At 39.7% G+C, this 22,940-nt stretch overlaps 1 protein-coding gene and 1 long non-coding RNA gene across 5 annotated transcripts in view; both read right to left on the reverse strand.

The window, feature by feature from the left end:
- The window catches only part of iqsec1b (IQ motif and Sec7 domain ArfGEF 1b), a 261,941-nt gene that overhangs the window by 220,252 nt on the left and 18,749 nt on the right, over positions 1–22,940 (reverse strand). The gene's annotated exons all lie outside the window — the stretch shown is intronic.
- Positions 4,468–22,940, reverse strand: part of LOC146519192 (uncharacterized) — a 28,768-nt gene continuing 10,295 nt past the window's right edge. For both annotated transcript variants that reach the window (XR_014874287.1, XR_014874288.1), the window contains one exon: positions 4,468–22,264. This is a non-coding gene — a long non-coding RNA (uncharacterized LOC146519192). The remainder of the gene's footprint in view (positions 22,265–22,940) is intronic.

Here is a 22,940-nt window from a genome sequence, read left to right on the forward strand (position 1 = left end):
TCTCCAACCTTTTTTGCGCCACGGACCGGTTTATTCCCGACAATATTTTCACGGACCGGCCTTTAAGGTGTCGCGGATAAATACAACAAAATAAAACTAGTACCGGTACCGAAAAAAGAAGATTTATTCATAACACACGTGAAAAGACCCAGGAAAACAGAGTTAACGATAAAAACAATAACAAAATAACACTGAGAACCAATAAAAACCTTGAAAACCATACATCCTAAACTCTCGCGGCCCGGTACCAAACGACTCACGGACCGGTGCCGGTCCGAGGCCGGGGGTTGGGGACCGCTGTTCTACAGTACTGTATTTCATTTTCTCCTTGACGTTCAGTCAGTGAGGGGCTGAGGTAAAAAATGTCACTGATACTAATTGGCCTTCTTTCAGCTTCTGACAAATATGTTTACTGCCTCTGTCCATCTGTTAGACAGACTGTGAATCTGATGTCATATTCATGCCACACAATCACAAACAGACATGAAAAAGGGTCAGAAAGCTCAATTTGATTGGACTTTGTTTTTGTAAACTCAATAACTTTATGTGGAAGAAAGACAGCATATAATGTGCAGCTGAATAAATGTATCAGGCTGTGCACAACCATAAACAATTGACTGTCTATAACCACTCAGTGTTATTACAGTAGGTTTTAGGAAAATGGTAATAAAACGGTGTTAGCAAATCAATAAAACAAAAATTGGAAAAGATGGTAGCCACATAGAAAAAGCAGATACCTTTATAAATATCTGTGTCGTTTACTGCTAAATTCTTCATCAACTTCCTAACACTGTCTGCAGTTTAATGCTAAGCAGATTTGGTATGAACGTTTTTAGCAAGTTACTTTAAAATGAGGGGAAAATATAAAGACACCTTGACTGTGATAGCCAATAAGCTGTGGGAGTCGAACCAAAGACACTAAAGACAGAACTCAAGCGCATAGCTAGCACACACATAAGTCCTGAGGATTCACAGCGTAAAGATCAGGCCTGGATGAAAAGACTAGTTCATGAAAGAGTCCATGGGTCACAGCTAGCTCAGACACACCATTTATAAAAGAGGAAGAGAGACGAGCAGATGCTGTAGAAAATATTAGATTTAAGAGATAAGAACAAATTGAAAAATGACATTGGAAGAGAGCTGGGTGAGTTTAATGAAAACGGATGAAACCTAGTTGCAATATCTTTCGTACCTGAACTGCTGCAGGTAAACCCTATAGGTTTTCTTCGGCAAGAGGGGAGGGAGACTTAGATTTCATACCGAACTTCAGCTGAAGATTAATGGGGTAGATAAAAGTGCTGTAACTCCATCCCTTAGCCATTGTACAAGGAGGTTAAAGACTACGTTCAACATCCTTGGAGGATCTGAAGCTTAACATTTGTGGACTGATTCAAGAGAGAAGAAGATTAAAAAACATCACAAATCACCATCTTGCCACAAATTCAAGACTTGCTTGAAAACTTGGGTGGCAACAAATGGTGCTCCATATTATATCAAGGAAGAGTGAACCACCAAGGGTTTGTCAGTGAGGAATCCAGACATCTCACAGCCTTTAGCACACTGTGGGCTCTTTATGAATTCACTTGGATTCCCTTTGACTTGACAAATGCACCTGCGGCATTTCAGAGGTGCATTGAGGAAGTGCTGGAAGGTATTAGACGTAAGTGCTGTGCCCCACAGCGGTGTTATTCCACATCCTTTGAAAACCATGTAAACCACCGTAGACAAACCCTTTAGCCCTCATGAGAGAACATGAAATTAAACGGAAACCCACAAAGTGTAAGTTGTTCAAAAGAGACGCTCACTATCTTCGGCGTTTGGTGTCAGGAGATGGAGTTAAGACTGACCCACAAAGGGAAGTCTGAAAATGTTGACGATCAATACGTGAAAAATGGAAATAAAAGCAGAGCAAAGCACAAAGCTAAAGAAAAGATGTCATCAAAATACCCAATACTTGATAGTAGAGCACAAGACTGTTGTAGCTCCACTTGTGGATACGCTGTGTAATCCACTCGTCCTACACAACCTACACGTCATCAAATATGGCTCAAGAACAAGAACCTGCTGAGAGAAATTACCACCTTCTCTCTGGTAATCTTAACTTCTTGGAACTCAAGTGGACCATCTGTGATACTTTTCAAGACTATTTGTATCATGACCCAACATTCACAGTGTACACTAATATCAAGCCTTTAATATATGTCCCTAGGACTGCTAGACTAAGTGCTGTTGAGCACAGGCGGGTTGGTGACTTCCATTTTAATATTAAAATAATATTTAATATTAAGTACAGAGCACAAAACATGAATACAGATGCGAACACAGTCAAGGCACCTATTAAAACTTCAGGAGAGAATGACAGAACATACAGACACCATGTCACCAGAAGTTATATCTTCAGTATGGCAAGGAAGCAAAGCAGTGCAAGGAAATGGGTGGGAACTTTGTAGGTGAATGGTGGAAATGCAGAGGCTTTGCCACCTGAGAATATTTCCAGTAGTGCAACTTGAAATATTCATGCAGCATAGCAAGATGACAGCTGGTTCTCCCTGAAAAGTTAATGTCCCTGGTGACATGGGCACTAACATGTTAGCGCTGATGAAGTAACACCTCTTACCCGACAAAGGTTTATTGGCCCAACGTGCAGCACGACATTAGACGACTATGTTAACAAAAGATCTGCCTGTATGAAATCCTCTTCTAACACATCTCTTGATCTCCCACAGAAGGCTCCACATCACCAACAGTAGTGCTTTCAAGTTTCTTTGTATTAATTGCCGACACCTTGAGCACAGTCAAGACTATGGGTTATTTCTTGTCCTTGCATAACGTTTAACACGCTTTGCTAAGCAAACAAGGAATAAATTCAGGAAAACAGCAGCTGACAAAATATTCCATGACTTTATCACTCACTTTGGAAAGCCTGTGAATAGTTTGTTCAGCAGGCTACAGCAGCTGTCTGGTATTGGTCATTCATGAACAATGTATTATCATCTGCAAAATAATCCAGTGAAGAGATGTAACCATGGCCTCCTCCAGATGTTGCACACCTTGGAAGAGGAGAAACAGAGCCAGTGCAAAGACTGTCCTCATTTTGTTTAATATTTCTCACTCACTTTCTAAACAAACCCTGACCGCCTCTTTTACACGCCCTATAATGGCTCAAACATCTCCTTTAGCCACCTTTAATGAAAGTTCTCCTCATCGCAATAACCCAGATGAGCTCCTTGCATGCTTTAGTTCAGCTTGCACCAACATTATGGACTCCTCTCAAATGTAGACGCCATAAATTAAAACACAGCCTTGGTTAAATAATATCACTCGTGCCGTCAGACAGGAATGTAAGAAAGCAGAGTGAAAATGGAAGAAAGATAAGCTCCATGTTTCTTACCAAGTGTTTAGAGATTCTTTGAATAACTATCAGTGCACCATCAAGGCAGAAAGAGCAAAATATTTCTCCAAGATCATTACAAAGAGTTCTGGTGATCCTAAATTCCTATTTAACACAGTCAATTCTGTCCTGCATCCCAGCACTGCAGCCATATCTGAGACTTCTTCACACAGCGGTGAGAATTTTCAAAGCTTCTTTACTGAAAAAATCGATAATCTCAGAGCACATATTCTGCTCCCATCCCAAGACCCTTCTGAACCACTAATATGTTCATCTTTTCTCACCCATTTCAAACCAGTTTCGTTATTTCCTCTTACTGATATAATCATGCACACAAAACCAACTACTTGCTATCTGGATGTGTTACCTACGCCATCTCTGAGCTGCCATTTTTGTCTAAGGTTCTGGAGAAAGTCGTCTTCCACCAATTGTCCTCATTTTTCTGGATTCTGGATAAATGTCAGTTTGGTTTCAGAGCTTTCCACAGCACACAGTCTGCTCTACTGAAGGTGCTCCATGATGTGCTTTTAGCTGCTGACTCTGGAAAAAGTACGGAGTGCAGCATTTGACACTGTTGATCACACAATCCTATTAAAACGTTTGAAGAGATGAGTTGGTATTTAAGGTTCTGCTCTAAAATGGTTAGCCTCTGTGGAATACCTCAAGGCTCTATTCTGGGCCCTCTTTTATTCTCCCTATACATGCCCCCATTAGGATTAATTTTTCAGAAACAACAAATTTCTTATCACTGTTATGCAGATGACACACAGTTCTGTCTCTGTCTAAAGCTAGGTGTTGATAGTATGTTGCAGAAGGTTTCAGATTGTCTTAGCGAATAAACTGCTGGATGTCTTTGAACTTTCTCAGACTAAACCACGACAAAACTGACATTATGTTAGTGTCATAAGAAATTACTTGGGCCCACTATCGGCTGATGTACATCCCCACATTAAAAACCCTTGGTTTCATTTTTGATTCTACTCTCAAGCTGGACAAACAAATAAACTCAGTTGTTTGTGGCAGTTTTGTCCAGCTCAGTAACATTTCTAAACTCAGAACTAGCTTGTCATATCTGGATCTGGAAGCAGTTATCCATGCTTTCATTTCATCATGTCTTGATTACTGAAACTCTCTCTATTTAGACATTCAATTCAATTCAATTTTATTTATATAGCGCCAAATCACAACAAATGTCGCCTCAAGGCGCTTCATAGATACAGAGAAAAACCCAACAATCATATGACCCCCTATGAGCAGCACTTTGGCGACAGTGGGAAGGAAAAACTCCCTTTTAACAGGAAGAAACCTCCAGCAGAACCAGGCTCAGGGAGGGGCGGGGCCATCTGCTGTGATTGGTTGGGGTGAGAGAAGGAAGACAGGATAAAGACATGCTGTGGAAGAGAGACAGAGGTTAATAACAGATACGATTCAATACAGAGAGGTCTGTTAACACATAGTGAGTGAGAAAGGTGACTGGAAAGGAAAAACCCAATGCATCATGGGAATCCCCCGGCAGCCTACATCTATTGCAGCATAACTAAGGGAGGATTCAGGGTCACCTGGTCCAGCCCTAACTATATGCTTTAGCAAAAAGGAAAGTTTGAAGCCTAATCTTAAAAGTAGAGATAGTGTCTGTCTCCTGAATCCAAACTGGAAGCTGGTTCCACAGAAGAGGGGCCTGAAAACTGAAGGCTCTGCCTCCCATTCTACTTTTAAATACTCTAGGAACAACAAGTAGGCCTGCAGAGCGAGAGCGAAGTGCTCTAATAGGGTGATATGGTACTACAAGGTCATTAAGATAAGATGGTGCCTGATTATTTAAGACCTTGTATGTGAGGAGCAGGATTTTGAATTCTGGATTTAACAGGAAGCCAAAACAGGAGAAATCTGCTCTCTCTTTCTAGTCCCTGTCAGGACTCTTGCTGCAGCATTTTGGATTAGCTGAAGGCTTTTCAGGGAGTTTTTTGGACATCCTGATAATAATGAATTACAGTCGTCCAGCCTGGACGTAATAAATGCATGAACTAGTTTTTCAGCGTCTCTCTGAGACAGGATATTTCTAACTTTAGAGATGTTGCACAAATGGAAGAAAGCAGTCTTACATATTTGTCAGACATCTGTCAGTCAAGCCTGTCCTACTTGCAACTTGTTCAAATTGCAGGTGTGAGGCTTCTGACAGGTAACAAAAAGAGAGAGAATATTACTCCAATACTTGCACCTTTACATTAGCTGCCAGTTAAATACAGAATCCATTTCAAGGTTCTATTATTTGCTTTGAAAGCCCTCCAAGGCTTGGCTCCAGGTTACATTTCCAATCTCCTAAGCCTGCTCTGGGAAATTTGACTCTATCGACCATTTGATTAAGCTTTAAACACGTGGATTTGTGTTGAAGGGACAAGTCCTCTCAAACCTGTAATAACTACAGTGAAACTCTTAACAAGTTTAGTGTATAATTTTAATAACTTACAAGCCTTATCCTTAGACGCATCATATCAAATAGATGTATAAGATTTTCTGAGTGTTAAATCAGGAAATGCATCTATGTGTCAGGGGAGTAATGCATGCTGTTATTTAATTTGTAGAACGAGTAGAAAAGTATTGATTAGACATTTTTCAACACTTTTCTGTGACATGAGTCCAGTCCAGGCCGTAAAAGCTGAGAAGATTGAGTTTATTATATTTGTATAGTGAATAATTATAAGAAGTATCCAAAATCCACAATTACCTATAAGGGAAATTATCAGTTACAATGCAGCGGCCTAAGCAGAGATGTTCAGACGTCCTTCTTCCTAAATACAGCCTCCAACTCTTCTGGGAGGACACAGAGGAGTTCCTAAGCCATCAATCTCTCCAGCCTGTCCCGGGTCAGCTCCAGGGTCTCCTTCTGGCTCAATATTGCAGAAAAACCTACCCTAGGAGTCAGACGCCACTTCTGAATGACTGAGCTCCTCACCCTCCCTTCAAAGATGACTTTAGGCACCTTTTGGAGAAACCTGCCATTTGCATCCATCATCTTCTTCCTTCTGTCACTTCCCTCAGTTTGTAGCCACAGGTGAATGTACGGACATAGATCAACCAATAAATTAACGATCACAGCTTGCCCCCAAACCCTGAGCGATGCACTTTAGCTAGTCTATGATAGAAAGAAGCCCACTTTTTTCCAAACAGACAATTTGTGCAATAAAATACTGGCAGAGAAGTTTTTTAAGTTTTGACTTAAAAGTAATAAATTGTTTTTAGAGTGGAATAATTCAGTCTTATGATTGAGCCATTTGGGACACAGCTTAAAGCAGCTTCAATGGATGTTCTCGCTTATGTGCTGGGAGGGATCATGTGTCCAAATGAGTCTTTATGTTCTGCCTCTCAAGCCAAGGTTGTGCTTGCTGACAAGACCTGACTGCTCTCTGGGTGCCCCGCATCGGGAAGATGGGGGAGGGCTGGAGGTCACGGCACCATCATTAGCAAATATTCCAAGCAGACAGACAGCCCCAGCTTGATGCTTTCCCTAGAAGCCTCAGATGAAATGGCACAAATAACGAGGCATATTATCAATCACAGGTAGGGGGCAACTGGTTCACTACACACACACTTCATCCTTCTCTACCACTGACTTCCATTCACACACAGAGCCTGTGGCAAAGAGAGTGGAGCAGACAAAAGACACAGTAGCTGAGCCTGGAGATCATCTCCGGAGCAGCAGTTCTATTCAGTTCATGGCCAACTGGAAGATTGTAATCATGCTGCACACCCAGCAGAGAAAAAAGCACGTAAAGGTAAATGTCACATGAATAAATACAGGTTTCTGCTCCCAATTGTAGCTGAGTTGGGTCAAAATGCAATGAAAACAGCAACAACTACAAAAATCCAGATTTTTTAGTTTTTTTGTAATTGTGCAAAATGTGGCAATTCAAAGAAATCTCTTTCCTTCCTTTTTTCTCTTGCAACAGCTTTATACCGATCCAAACCAATCTTAAGAAAAGTCCTGATTGTCTTTGTGTCTACATAAGACAGCCTGACTGTCTGTATCGTTTCAATATTTGAACAGTTGGCTAAAGATTTTCCCCAACCGAGGCACCATTTTCCTGTCACACACCCATCAGTCAAGGCCAGAATCCCACAGAACTATCAGTTTCAGTTACATCACCTCCTCAGCTATGCAGGACTCTTAGTATCAAATTTTAATTCTTTGATTAAGGCTCCTTTCACACTATTTTGGGCATACAGCCTATAAACAAAAATACTATCATCTTATGTAGTGAACCACGGGCAATTGTATGCTTCCAAACACTTGTCAAAGTCACTAGCTAGCTCGTAAATTTAAAAGTTCCTAAAACATCAAGATGAGGCTGAAATATCCGTGGGGTCATTCCCTATATACAGTGCCTTTCACATCAGTTATTACTATTTAAGACATTGTTGCTTCAAAAACAGTGATTAGTGCTGCTTTAATGCTTTAATGCTTTACTCTGATTTGCTTTAATGGCTTAGCTTTGTGAATAAAAACAGAATAGCAACCTTATAGTAAGTGACCACCAAAAATTCAATATGTCATTTTTGAGCTGGTCATGACATTATAACAACAACAACCATTCCGTATTATGCAACTGTAGCTGTAGGAGCTGCTATAATCTCCTCCCTCTGACAACAAGTGCCTAAATCTAGAGCAGCAGCCTGGATTTATAAGTTCATTGCAGTTCAGATTGGCAAAAGCAGCCGGCCTGGGGTGCGGTGTAGAACCTGCACGATTAAAGCCATAGCAGAAATAACGGCAGCTACAGTGACTGCACATCTGTGACCAGCCATCAGCAGAGTGGCCAGAGATTGAATAATACCCCTCTTCATCCTGACGTCAGGACATATCAAGAGATTATAGGAAATACCTCTGTGTTCTTTCATTTCCTCTGCAGGGTGAAGCACATGAACATCCTTCCGCAGCTCAGCAGTAATATCAAGGCTATGCAGTTTGTCCTCAGTGTTACAAGCAGACATGGAAAATGAATTAAAAGACTGCGGTCACATAGTCCTCCCTGCAACACATTTGTAATCGCATTACCAATTTAAAAATGAGACGAAAGAAATGTGCATTTTTTTTTAAATGGTTGACCAGATGTTTTACTGAGAATTTTAAACAGCTGTCCTTGTGTTGTGTAATTTTAAAGTCTCTAGTTTGCTGATGAAATGCCCTATGAATAAAAGAACTGTGAAAACAGTAAAATGGTGGCTAAATTGTTATGTAACTATATCGACTCATATGCAAATGAGTGATAATAATGTCCATGATGTCCTTTACCTAAAAGCTGGTTATACAAGTTATGTCTTAAGCCTACTTTGAAGATAGTGTATGCACACAGATTCAGGTAAATATGCATAAAATAAAAAGACCGCACTTAAAGTTCTACTCCAATATGTTTCCAGACCTGCAACACTCAAACCAGGCATGGGATCTGACTGCCTCCTGTAACACAGTAACAATTCCAGAGTGAATCCCTAAGAAGAGCCTGAGGATGGTGTGGGTAGTAAATGAGGTCATGTGACCAGAATGTTAACGTGTGGGACAGGGAGTAACGGCTTGTTTCACTGCTCGTTTTAAAGCTTGAAATTTGTGCCGTTGTTATTGTTGGACACAAAAAGGATGTGTGCATATCACCCTCTAGAGAAGGAATATTTCACTCCTGTCACACGATCAAGATCTGAATTGCACGTCTGTAATAACGTGAACAAGCCCTGAATTCTCTGTCTTGTACTGAATATTAGCATATTATCAAAAAGGAAACTATCCATAGAGCCCCAAAAATTTAAATTTTAACATGACTCATGTAGCTATTCCAGAAATGTTTTTTTTTAAATAGTAAAACCAGAATGCAAGAATTCCTGTCTTCCTCACCTCAACCAGTCACAGCAGATGGCCCCGCCCCTCCCTGAGCCTGGTTCTGCCGGAGGTTTCTTCCTGTAAAAAGGGAGTTTGTCCTTCCCAGCGTCCATAAAGAGCTTCCTCATAGGGGTCATGTGATCTTTTGGGGTTTTCTCTGTATGTATTATTGTAGGGTCTGCCTTACAATATAAAGCACCTGTTGTTGTGATTTGGTGCTGTATAAATAAAATAAAATTGAACTGAATAAATGAACTGACTCAGCTTGAAATACTGGACAGACATTATGCTGTCATATTATCATCAATCTGTGCTCATGTTTGCAACAAATAAATAATGAACAAACAAAATGCGGCTTATACGCAGTCCCAGCCCATCACATCACATCTCCCCCAATCACCGGTGAATAAATTGCCCATGGAGATCTTCATCACTCTAAACTGTTCTATCCAAATTATACTCATTAATCAAAGGCTAATTACTCACTGGCAAAAACCCTCCGGCGTGGGAAATGGCCAGGATATTGGGAGGCTGACGCCTAACTGGTTTCCACTATTCTCAGCTCAGGCCCGTTGTTGGATAGACTCCTGGGACAAACGTTGATGTCCTCGCTCCTTGACATTTGGCTTTATGAGGATACCACTGGTTTAGTTCATCCCTGCAGGCTAAAGTTAATCATCTGAGGTGGGAACTTGAGACAAGATAAAACTAAAGAAAATTCAGTTCCTGGCCTTGTGGGTAAGCCCCGTATTTACTCTTTCGCTTACGCTCTGTTTATATTGTAGAAAGCATTAAAAGTTGATGAATGCAATCTTTACTGCAGAGCCAAAGTCCTGCATCGTTTGCCCATCATTTTTCTGTGTTTGACTTTTAAGTTAAGGTTAGTTGATGCAACTCAACTGCAAATGGTGTCATCCGCAACTGATTCAAAAATGAATCAGGGAGTAAATACTTGATGTAAAATTGTTCATTTATTATTTAATTTGACTTATTTATTTAAAATCTCTGTTTTTCTGTGAGTGCAGCTGACTTACATTCACAGTGTGTCTGATTGCAGAAGTAAAAGACTTTAGAGGTTAAAAGACAAAGAAACAGTTTTTCATGTGGGTCTGTTACACTGATGCCCAGTCTGCTTAATTAGGTTGGATGGGTATCCAAAGGATTCCACATTAAACTCGACTTAACAGTATCCCACAATGGGAACTTGGGAACCCTCAAAAAGTAGGCCAAAACTCAACACTAGAAAAGAAAAAAAGGAAAAAATGTATTATATTAAATATTACCTGGTGACAGGTGAGTAAATAAAATTAAACTGTCTAAAACTAAACTGGGCTAAAGTGACGCTTCATACATGTTTTGCTATTCAGGGTCTAAACATGCCAAACCGAATGATCTCTCAGTTAAGACTGGATCGTGAATAAACCCTGTTATCTGATTCATGACCAGCCTTCATCAGACTCACATGCGTTAATTAGCCATTAACAGCTCTACATGGTTAGCTAGCATAAGCTATATTATAATATTTAAATTCTATTTTATTTGATTAGACTTTATTTACTTAGTTACTTTACTTAGCAGAGACAATTCACAGATATACAGATACAGTTATAAGCTCATTTTCATCTGCAGTGGCTGTGCATATAAATCATTTGTGGAAAATCTAAGCTTGACACATAAAAGCATGCAATTAGTATATCTGCAGTTAATGCACATTACCAAGCCAGTTCTCAGCTGCTATTACTTGATCCATATTTCCACACATGCTGTTTACACCAACATGAAACAGGCTCTGAATCAAAATATAATAGTATTGCCCATTAAATAGCTACTGCAATAAAAATGTGCCTGTTTCTGTGCTGTGGCTGTCACATCATATTCCTCACCATAAATCACTGTTTTGTATGTACTCACACTCAATTAAAAGATCAACAAATTCAAATAAAAACGGCTCCATAAGCTGCATTTTTCTATATGTACACATACAGAGGAGCTTTTTCAATCTTGCTCAAAAGCTCCTTTTTCGAATATTCATAATTTCCCTGGATCATTAGAGAGTAAAGTGCACCTATTATAGGTACAGGTATTAACCGCGGCTTTTCATCACTGAGATTTAATTGGAAGTGAGGCAGTCGCACAGCTAAGTGGAGATGAGTCATAGCGATCTGGCATCCAGTGAAAAAAAATATCCAATAGGGGTTCATCTGTCACAGAAAACTGTGAGGAGACCGCTGCCAATACATGGCATTCATTATTCTGAGATCACATTCAAGACCTCTTCACCTACAAAGAAACTGGAAAAGAAACGTGCTCTCTTGATGCTGGGGGAGGTGGGGGAGCAGCTGGCAAATACAGGACTATGGAAGTGAGCAAATAGGTGTAGATGCAGATGCTTGCTATAATAAAGTCTTCATAGAATATGCCAATTATAACTCTTTAAAGGATGAAAACAACCTTTCTGCTGACAGTTGCTATTTAGCATCCGAGTGAAGAATTTTTGGAAAAGGCTATAAGTGCCTTTGCTCACAGCACAACTTTGTTGGAAAAAAAAGATGCTGCTTGATCTATTTTAGATCATTCTAAGGCAAAGCTGGTTGTTAAGAGGCAGATTGGACAGCCTTAAAGAGAAAAAGACAATCTTGGTATCTTTAATCAATAGCAGAGTCCTTGGACTTGATGAGTGTGTGAAACGGTCAGTCAGCTGCCTGCATGTTTAGGAGGCATGTTGGATCTTACCTTTAGGCAGGGTAATGGTCACATTTATACCAAATCAGTTTGCAGAGAAGCTTTTCTTATTAGCCCAGCTGCCACATACTGCACCATGTGTCCTAATCATGAGTTTAGGGAAGTAGCAGAGCAACAGAGGAACTCCAATCACATGTTTAAGGTCTGAAAAGGATGCACATTTGAAAAAGCACCTCCGCATCCATATTGTAACCACTGTAGATGCAGATTTTAAAAAACAAATTCCACAGTCACCTACTCATTGGAGATCTTAACACTTAGACTAAACAGCAGTGAAGTGTCTTCACGAGGTGACGTGGGGTCTCTGTGTGTGCTATTTATAGTCAAAATAAAAATGCAACCTTGTCTACCTCGTCTAAATCACGTTTTCATGGGTTTATTCTACCTTATATAGCACCAGCTGTATAAACTGTATAAACTTTCCATTGTCCAACTGAGTTTGATGAACTTGGCATACTTAACTGTATATTTTCATACATAAGGTAAAGTGTTGTTGAATAGGTTTGGGTGCATCTCAAGAGAAATGGATCATGCTGTATCTGTTACAGGTCTGTGGCGGCAGACCCTGTATTTATTTAAGCGGAACAAAGGCAAAATAGCTTGGAGATAAACTAAAAACCTAAACTGGGGGAAAACTAAGCAAGCTCTAAACTCAAGGAACGTGGGAAAACTATAGAAAACAAACATGGAGAGATGCACAGAAGACCTGACAATGAACAAAGGAAGGAGGATTTAAAAACACAGAAGGGCAATGAGGGAAGTGGAAACACATGGGGAACACAGCTGAGACAAATGAACCTGACGCCACAGGGGAAGCAAAAACAAACACACTGGCATTGACCACCCGACTATCAAAATAAAACAGGAAATACTGAAACGTAGACACATGAGCTTGACACAGGAGGAAAGGCAGATGAGAGAGGGAGCAAGAGAGCGACATGGCGGGCTGGAGAAACATGGAATGACACACAGGAAGGGGAGAAGAGACATCTCGACAAGAAAACAGCAAATTTGGAAAAATACTGAACAATAAAGAGAACTCAAAAAATTGAAAACCCAAATATTCCAACACACAAAAAACACCATAAACTTAAAAGGCGGGGTCAAATGACCCAGAACCATGACAGTATCTGACATAATCAGTGTCTTATCTTTTGACTTTGACTCGACTTCAGTTTTATTGAAATATCAGTCATCTTTTAGCTACGCTGACTGAAAACAGCACTGAAGAGAACTGTAGAGATCTTTGAATTAAAGCCTAAATATGCTATGAATGTGGTTGTTAAGAAATACCCATGATTTCAGTACTTGATTCCAGCTCTGGCTGGATCAGAGCTTCAATGTCCAGTCCCAGTTGATCTAATTCAGCAGCCGAGTAACAATATTTCTGTCCTTACAAATTAGTTCATAATCCCAAACAGAAAACCTCATCCTCAAAAAAACCCCACATTAGTGATTGGTATCGCAGCCCAAAAGCATTCAGCAATTACTCAGGTAAACATGCTTTCATCAAATGTAATTTGGACCTGACCTGAACTAAATATTGCTTTAACCTTGTTATCTTGCAAAGTGTACTGCACATGGATAGAGAACTGGGGCAACACTTTAATACAACCAATTTTTAAAAGCCATGTGATTTAGCCCAAAGCCATGTAGCAGGATTTCCTCAGAGTTGTGTTTCTGCACAGCACAGATCTGTGTGGGGTGGCTTATAAAGCCCAGTCCACAATGACACATGAGGAGTATTTAACATCGTGGTGAAAAATTCCTATGTAGCAATTTATCAGATTATATGTTGCCATTTTTTATTTTGCTTATTGTATGCATCTTCACAGGTTGTTATTTCTAACAAAAGTCATTCACTGCTTAATACTATTAAAAATACACCTTTCAGCCATATCAAGCTGTGTCCTTGTGCCAGATGGGACAAACTGGCAGGAGGGTAGGACATACAAACACTTGTCAGACAGAACAGAGCCGAGTTTGGATCTCAGTACTCTTTTGGCCAGTGGGCATTTCTTCGACTCCTCTGCCAGAACAGCAGTTAGAAACCCTCAGGGCCTTTGTTTACTGACCTAGTACAGAACTAGCATGTGAGCAGTTTGCAGAACCATCCTGCAAAATCACAAAACTGTCACCAGCTCCAACAAAATTTTCAATAACGTTCCCCTTCAAACCAGCTTTGTGAACAATGCACAGAGATATTCTGATCAGTTTTACCCAGATTTAAGTGAAATAAGAGCGGCAGTTATCACAACTTTATACATGTTGGCTGGATTGTGCAAACTAAAATATATGATTCGGTGAAGAACAGGTATTTTAGGTAATTAGGTGTCCATTAGTGCTTATGAAATTGGGAGCCTATACGTCCCAGTTACAAGCCCCATCAAGGTATATACAGGTTAAAAAGCAACATGTGCTTCCATCCAGAATACGTCTTTTTCAGGGAGGGCCCTGCAAATTTCACTAAGACTAAACTCCAAACTGTATCCATCACAGCAGCATGACTTCACTGTAGACGAGTCCAGAGGTTTGCAGTTTGTTTTTGGTCTATTTTCTATGACATTTGCAGTAAAGATGTCACAATGTGACATTACAAACCCTGCAGGTTTGCATGCATTGGTACTGATTTTTTTTTTTTTTTTTTACTGCTGCCATCAAGTTGCATTGGGCCATTTTTATGTTCCTATGCTTTTGTTCTTTTTTTAAACCAACTGATTGTCACATCTTTATTTTGAATTCCTCAGTAGAAAACCAGAACAGTTTTAGAAACATTGCTGCTCGTGTACTTAAAAGGTAGATCTGAATTCCCAAGACTCATTTATTGCCATTTCATACTTTTTTATTATTTATTACATATCAGGTTTTATCTCATAAATGAAATATGACAGCATTCAAAATAAAACGAAAGTTTAAGTGAGCATATTTCTAAAATTATACAACTCCATACTAGGTAAACTAACAACTACATAAGTATATTATACAGACAACCCACTATACTTTTCTGCATTTTAAACTCAGTGTTTGTTTACTCTCTGGAAATTCTTCCTTGGTGCACAACTTACAGTTTCAAACCACACAAGCAACTGGACCATACAACCAGATTTTACCAGTGCACCAGAGATGTGTAATTATATAACCACAGGGACTGGAATGTAGCTGTGAAATAAAGGCTGACAAACCAAGAAGAGCTCTTCCGTGACCTGCCGTGACCTGCCGTGACCTTTGGACTGTTCAAGACAACAACAAAAAAATTATGTCACAAGAACTGGAGATTAGGTTGGCATAGCCAGGCTCAGGGTGGAGACTGCAGCAATCTGGAACATCATCAATGTTGTGCTACAGTTTAGTGAAATAAATAGTATGGGCAGTGTGGGCTCCCATCATAGTTCCTGGAAAAAGTGCCACATGTTTGGAATATCTAATCTTACCACTTTGAAAATACATCTCAGGGTTTCATTTTCTTTATGATGCACAAAGTTAATGAAAACAAGTTTGTCGCAAGGCTAGAGGTGAGGCTGCTAGGTCGCCACCAGCCACATGTTTCGACTGAAATTACTCAAATACCAGGAGACAAATCAGAGAACTCCATAGACTGTAGGGCTGCCACAAACAATTATTTTGATAGTCGACTAGTCACCGATTATTTTTGCGATTAGTCGACTAATCAGATCATCATCCATTGGACATAAAACATACAGCTTCTTGCACCAGCAGCATCTGCTCTTATATAACTATCATTAGCTTACAGCTTTAAGTGATTCAGGTATGTGCTAACTAAAAATAAAGACAAGATTGTTTCGGTGGAGTTTAATAAACTCAGCTGTCTGCTCCTTGCTATCTAAAATATAACAGGACACCGGAGGATATTCTCGAGCATCTCTTTAATCTCAGCCAAACCGATTTACTCAGGAAAAATAAAATACTAAAAAAAAAGCCAAACAATAACATTTTAAAGTTATCCAAGTGACTTATATATCATGTTTCACCTGAGTAGCGAAAGAAAGCGGTGGGTTTGAAAACGATTAGCGGGAGTCCGGTGTTCTCACGGCTCTAGTGAGCCTAGCCCCCAGCTAGCTATCGAGCTAGTGGGTAACAGACGTCTCCGAAAACGTCGGAGCGCTTTTGAAAATATGTGGTGTCTTGATAAACTGAGCAGATATTTGAGGTTTACACAGCTACATTCTCGTTTGAAAACATGTTAAACGTTTATTTTGTGACCCAGAAAGAATAATAAGAGTAACATTAAAACTAATTAGCTGCCGCCATTGTTGGAACCTGAGCTGGGCTGCGCTATGAATTCTGGGACACAGCTTCTTCTTCTTCGGGGTTTAACGGCAGCTGGCATCCTTGTACATGCAGTGCTGCCATCTTCTGTTTCAGTCCGTTATTACACTCTTAAATCCTACTACTTATTCCTGCGTCTTTTGTGATCTTACAAAGCTTCAAACGATGCGTCGACTATTAAATCAGTCGTCGACGATTTTGATAGTCGATGTAATCGTGACTAGTCGACTAATCGTGGCAGCCCTAATAGACTGTATATAAAAGATTGATGCAATCACCTATTCACTTCTCAACATTTTGAAGTTGATGAGAGTAAATTGATCAGGTAGCTACATCACTAAAACACATACAGACAGACACAGTGTGAAGTAACAAGCTAAAGAAATGGCAGAATTTCAAAAACTGAAAAACTGCATCACAGAGAAGCTTATAATTTATCAGATAACTCAAATAAAAATGATCAAAAAGTCCCAACAGCACAACCATAGTAGACACCTAACCATACCACTGTCTATGTTGGCACACTTGTCAATTGAAGCAGTCAAGCCTCTTCCTTGAAACCTTAATGTTTCCAAATGGATGAGAAGGGTTTGCATTTAAACTGGAGATACAATCTGATTTACTTTGGTATGCACATACCAAAATATCACAGAGTGCAGCTCATAAGAGGTAACACTGCTGTGTGGTAATTATGTGCTGCTGTTGAGATATCATCACTGCAGCTACACGTTGCTTCTATCAGGCTTTCTGAGTTAACAGGAACGGGTAACAAGAATAAGATAGCCTTTGAACTTCTGGAACTGATTTTAATTTCGCACTATATTCATGCTGCGCAGAACTGCATTAACACCTGATTGAGATCCCGGTTCTGTTTGTATGAACATGAATGTTCTATTGATAACAAGTTGTAAATGAGGTTTTTATCTTCTGCCATCACTAGGTCAAGACTTTTTCTCGTACAGAACCATTAGATGCTAGGTGAGAATGCTCTTTCAGAGAGTTACTGGCACGGCTTCAGACTCTGCTCCTGTTTTTGAGGATGTCTAATCACTTAATTTTATGTTTTTCCAAAACCAGTTCCATCTGATTCCATCCGGTGCTATTGTCAGTCATCTATTCACCCCTCTATGCATTATGTAAATGCTTAATTAATTATGGGGCACACTGGCATTTGAGATTGTCCGAGCTGACAGTAGGCGAGAGGCAGTGTACAACCCAGACGAGCATGTTCTTTCACTGATACCAAAGAGTTTTTATATATTTGGTATCTCATATTAGTTTCACACCACCACTACATTTTTTTTTAAATTATTTTGGATTACCTCTTTACTGTCTTAAAATCATATAAAAATGTAAATAATTTCAAAACCAACTGTTTTTGCATGGGTTCTCTCTGGGTACTAGTGATGGGTCAGTCGCGAACGAAATGGCTCTTAGAGCCGGATCTTTGACGTGAACGACGCGAGCCGGCTCCTTATCACGAGGCGTGTGGGGTTTTTTTTCTCTCACCCTCTCTCTCTCTCCCTCTCTCTCGCACTTTTTTTCCGCTTCACTCCGCACGTGAGCCTTGTGCTTTACGCTGGGCAGAGGGGGGAGGGGTGGTAGTTACACTCGCAGTAGCACAGGAACAGAGCCAGAGGGAGAGAAAGAAAGCCAGGGACAACAACGTCACATTAGAAAGGTATAGTAATCATCCACAACTATTTTCAGTTGCAGATGATAAAGAATTCAGAAAGTTTATTCATGCAGGTCCATATGACAGAGAATGTGCATCTTCTTTTTGTTTTCATATTTTAATTTATATTTAATTGTGTTGTGGTTTGCAGTGTTTTGTGTTGTTTCACTTTAAATTTGTTTAAAAGGAAAAAGATGAAAATTGAAATAGTTAAAAGTTGAACTGTGACTAGTTCGTTTTTGTATTATATGATTTGTTTATTACATTTTATGTGGAGTGAATAAATAAAAGTATATTTAAAGTATATTTACGGTGGCCCCTACAGACAAAGCACGTACAAACTTCAAATCACGTACAAACCCTGAAGCGCGCACAAACTCCAAAAAACGTACAAACTCCAAAAAACGCACAAACTCCAAAAAACGTACAAACTCCAAAACGTGTAAAAACTCAGAAGCCCATACAAAAGACAACAGAAGTGCTCCAGGATGCTAGGTGCAGTGTTGAACTTTTGTTACCTAGTGGCTACACAAGCCAGCAAGTACCAACAACTGGATTTGGTGTGTGGTAGTAACACGTAAATGAACCTTTTTTTTTTTACTTTTTTTTTTTTTTGAATGTATATGAGTGCTTGTGTATAAATACACAAACCATAAAAGTATGCTTTCAATTATGTAATTTAACTGATCTAGGTAGCTCTGTTTTGGAGTTTGTACGTGTTTTGTCTCTAGGGGCCACCGTAAATATTTATTTAAAAACATATATAAATAAAACCACTTTTTTTACATTAGTAATTCCTTTTGTGCATAATTTTATATTATTGTTAATAATAAATTAATTAAAGCAACAAAACAACCTGAAGAGCCGGTTCGGAGCCGAAAGAGCCGGATCTTTTTAGTGAGCCAAACTGAAAGAGCCGGTTCTCTAAAAAGAGCCGGAAATCCCATCACTACTGGGTACTCCAGCTTCCTCCCACAGTCCAAAGACATGTTATGCTAGGTTAACTGGTGATTCTAAATTGTCCATAGGTTTGAAAGGGAGTGTGAATGGTTGTCTCTTTCTAAGTTAGCCCAGATAGGCGACCTGTCCAGGGTGGTCCCTGCCTCTTGCCTATGGTAGCGGCTTGGCTCGAGCCTATGGATGTCACATTTGATACTCTTCTAATAAAACATACCAATATGTGTGATGAAGCACTGGTATTAGTTTGGTTTCTGTCCATAAAAAACAGGAAGGAGAGAGCAAAACAAATTCCAAATCTAAGTATTTCTAATATTTTTGTATTCTACATTTCATTAATAAATTACTTAAAAAAACAGACATTGGGAATCTGAGCTATTTAACATTTAGGGATTGATAGTTTGGTCATTACAGTTGAGAACTGGCATGGATATGTTATCATTTAACTATGTGCATGGCTCTGAAAGTTAAAGTTGTCATTAACACTAACCGTTAGTCAACTCCACACTGAACCTCCGATAACTGCTGAGAAAACCTGCAGCATTCGATAATAAGCTGAGTGGAAAAACTGTGCTTCCAGAGCAGCTCAAGTATTCAGTCTTCTGGGGGATGTGAAATCAAATAGAACTCACCTCAATGCTGTCAACAGATCCATATCGGCTGCCCGGCCCCGAAGGACATGTCTGACCCCAAGCACAGACTGGGTAGATACCGCAGTAATATCATAAATACATTTTAGCTACAGTCAACATCTGTGAAGCTTTTACTTTGTCATGAGCAGGTAGAGGGTGGCTCAAAAACCAATACAGGTCAAGACTGCAGAGTCAACATTTCAGCTGAAAAGAAAAAGGCAAATATATTTGGAGAGTTTTTTCACTTAAAATCTCACCATGTGGTTTCATGAGATAACAGCTGTCTTGGGTTGTTGTATTTCATGAAGATTACTGAAGCCACGCATTATCATGACCAACACCAATCGTTCCAGTACACATATATAAGATTATCTGAATAAACAAAGGTGGCAAGAAACAGCTGAACACATCACCATCATACCATGGTGAAACTCGACGACTTTATGTTTTCATGTTCATGTTTCAAGTTCTGAACCATATTCAACAAAAGACTTTCAAACCGACATCAGACTGAACCTCTAAACTGTTCTGACCGAAAATGTCAAGATGACATCTCACATAGGAATTTAACAAAGTAGCTCTGTGAGTGGATCTTTCACAGAGCTCATTTATACTCACACCTGACCTTTAGATATTCTGTCCTCAGAGGAGGATAACAAATATTTGATCATGGACTGAAAAATACACATTTTATGTTTGATGGACAGGAACAATATGTAGATCAGGAATAAATTAATGGGACAATGCCCCATTTCAACGTGATCCTGCCTCTCATGTCATACTTTATTTTTAGTTAAAGTTTGCTTTATGTAAAAATCTCTAAATCTCTGCGTTCTTTATGTTGTGATCTAAATTTTAGACCACAACAGAAACAATGACTTTTGTAGTTTGTTATATCACTGACACCTCTGGATATTTCCAAAAAGCAGGCAGCTTGCTAGATTGTGCCAGTTGAAATTTCCTTACTTCTGTGATGCTGTAAAACATTAATAAGTGATAAAAAGATACATGAGAAGGCAAGAGCAATGCACAACATACACAGCAACAGTCACAATAATATAGGGACGTATATTAGATCATGGGGTAATACAGAAAAAACCCAATGACCAGATGGCCCTCGATGAACAAACACTTGGCGACAGTGGGAAAGAAAAACTCTCTTTTAACAGGAATAAGCCTCCAGCAGAACCAGTTTAAGGAAGAGGAAGCCATACACAGAGACCAGCAGGAGGTGTCTAATTAGACTAATGTTACTAACAGACAGTAGGGCTGCACGATTAATCGTTAGAAAATCGCGATCTCATTTCCAAATGACAAACAGGACGACGACGATTGTACCGCATTTTGATCCGGGACGTAATCTACATGAAAACAAGCGCTCACTCTTCCTGCTCAACAAATGACAAGGGCGGAGCCTTATACCACGTGATACAAAAGCTGGCTGCTAAAATTAGCAGGGAAAAAACAACGGAGAGCACGTCAGGGATGACGAGAAAGTGACAGGAGAAATCCGTCCCGGTCAACCACCCAAACATCAATAACGGGAACCTTATACAGCGCTTCCCTATACCCGTCGACCTCCCGCAGGCACAAAGAAATTACCGAGGCTATTACTTATCACCTGACCAAAGATATGGCTCCATCAACACTGTGCAAAACGAGGGATTTAGGAAAATGATCAACACCCTAGACAAATGCTACACAGTGCCGTCCCGCAACTATTTTTCTATTGTTGCACTACCTGCTCTATACACGCAGTTTATATTATATTTATACTGGAAAAGAAAATCGTGAGAGAATCGTGATCTCAATTCTAAGCAAAAAAAATCGTGATTCTCATTTTATGCAAAATCGTGCAGCCCTAACAGACAGTGATCAGCGCCACTGAACTAATTTGCCAGTACAAATCAAACAATAACTAGAGCTACAGTGTAAAGCCGATGCGCAACTAACTTACAGCACAATGACTGACTGGATACAATCTTAAAAGCATAACATTTTCTCTAAAAACACAATTTTTTTCAGCATGTCATTATAGTCCCACTCACTCAGTTCCTGAAATAATCTAACAGTACTTGTTTGTGACTTTGTCTGTCTTCTAATTAAGAGCAAGGACACGGTTCACATGGATTGAGTTGGATATCAAAATAAAAAAATTCTAAAATGAGTTGCCGGTGTTCTCGGTTGTATTGACGGACCACTGCTAACACTGACAGATGCAATCAAACAGTGGGGCTATACTTGAATGCATTTGTCTTATTTAATATTGGCCTTGAGATTCCTATGTCCATCTTTCCATCATCTTGGTCCTTGTGGACAACAAAGCCAAACCACAGAAGGGTCATTCTGCCTTCTGCATTCCTGATAATAAGCCATGAAATAAAAACAGTCAGCTCATGTTCCCTCTCTAATCTTTTAATTGTTGTCTGGGAGAAACAGACACATCGATTTGTTACCAGATGGACAAGTCTTTGAACTACCTGTAATAACAGATGGAGTGTGGGTGGCTGCTGAAAGGTGTGTTCGCACGGGGAATGGGAGTTCATCCACAGCTGGTGTAACCAGCCAGAACTGTAAAAATCCTCAGAAGCTAGCAATAAGCCAGTTGTCATACAAATATTTCATGTAGATAAGTTCACCAACATATCCAGCAAACACAACTCGAATGCCTGATGTTCAACCACCATTGAAATGAATGGAATCCAAAATCACTCTTTTAGTCATCAGCAGAGATGGGCAGTAATGCGTTACTTGTAACGCGTTACTGTAATCTGATTACTTTTTTTAAGTAACGAGTAAAGTAAGGGATTACTATTGCAAAAACGGTAATTAGATTACCGTTACTTTCCCGTAGGAACGCTGCATTACTGCGTTACTAAAACCGTGATTTTTTTTGCGAGAATGTCTCATGACAGTGATGTAAGCGAGTGCGACGTTCGTGACAACAGCTGTGTGCAGATCAACAATGGATCATATATCGAGTGCGGGAGAGAGTATGAGCGTGCAGCGTTTAAAGCGTGGAAGTACTGACCTTACTTTGAGTTTGATTCCATAAAAAGTGACAAAAACATTAGTGTCCGTTGTGCGTGGGAAGAAAACTTCTTTTTACAGCGAAAAAAACCCCCTAAACCTCCGAGCAAGCACCGAGTAGCTACGACATAATGGGAAACTCACAGATTCTTCCACTGACCTCTGCGGCACACCTGCACCAGGGTAAACCTCCGCCTGCCCCACTCCTGCTTTACAGGTGAAAATAGAGCAACATTGACTTTATTTATTTTCTGCTGTGTTTTACTTGCATCTATTTGAAAGACTGAGTGTAAACACAAAAAATATTTTATTTTATGTGCTGGAATGTGCAGAAAATAAGTTTAAATATTAAACAAA

The sequence above is a fragment of the Neolamprologus multifasciatus genome, chromosome 5 (genome assembly GCF_963576455.1).
Source record: "Neolamprologus multifasciatus chromosome 5, fNeoMul1.2, whole genome shotgun sequence".
Taxonomy (NCBI): domain Eukaryota; kingdom Metazoa; phylum Chordata; class Actinopteri; order Cichliformes; family Cichlidae; genus Neolamprologus; species Neolamprologus multifasciatus.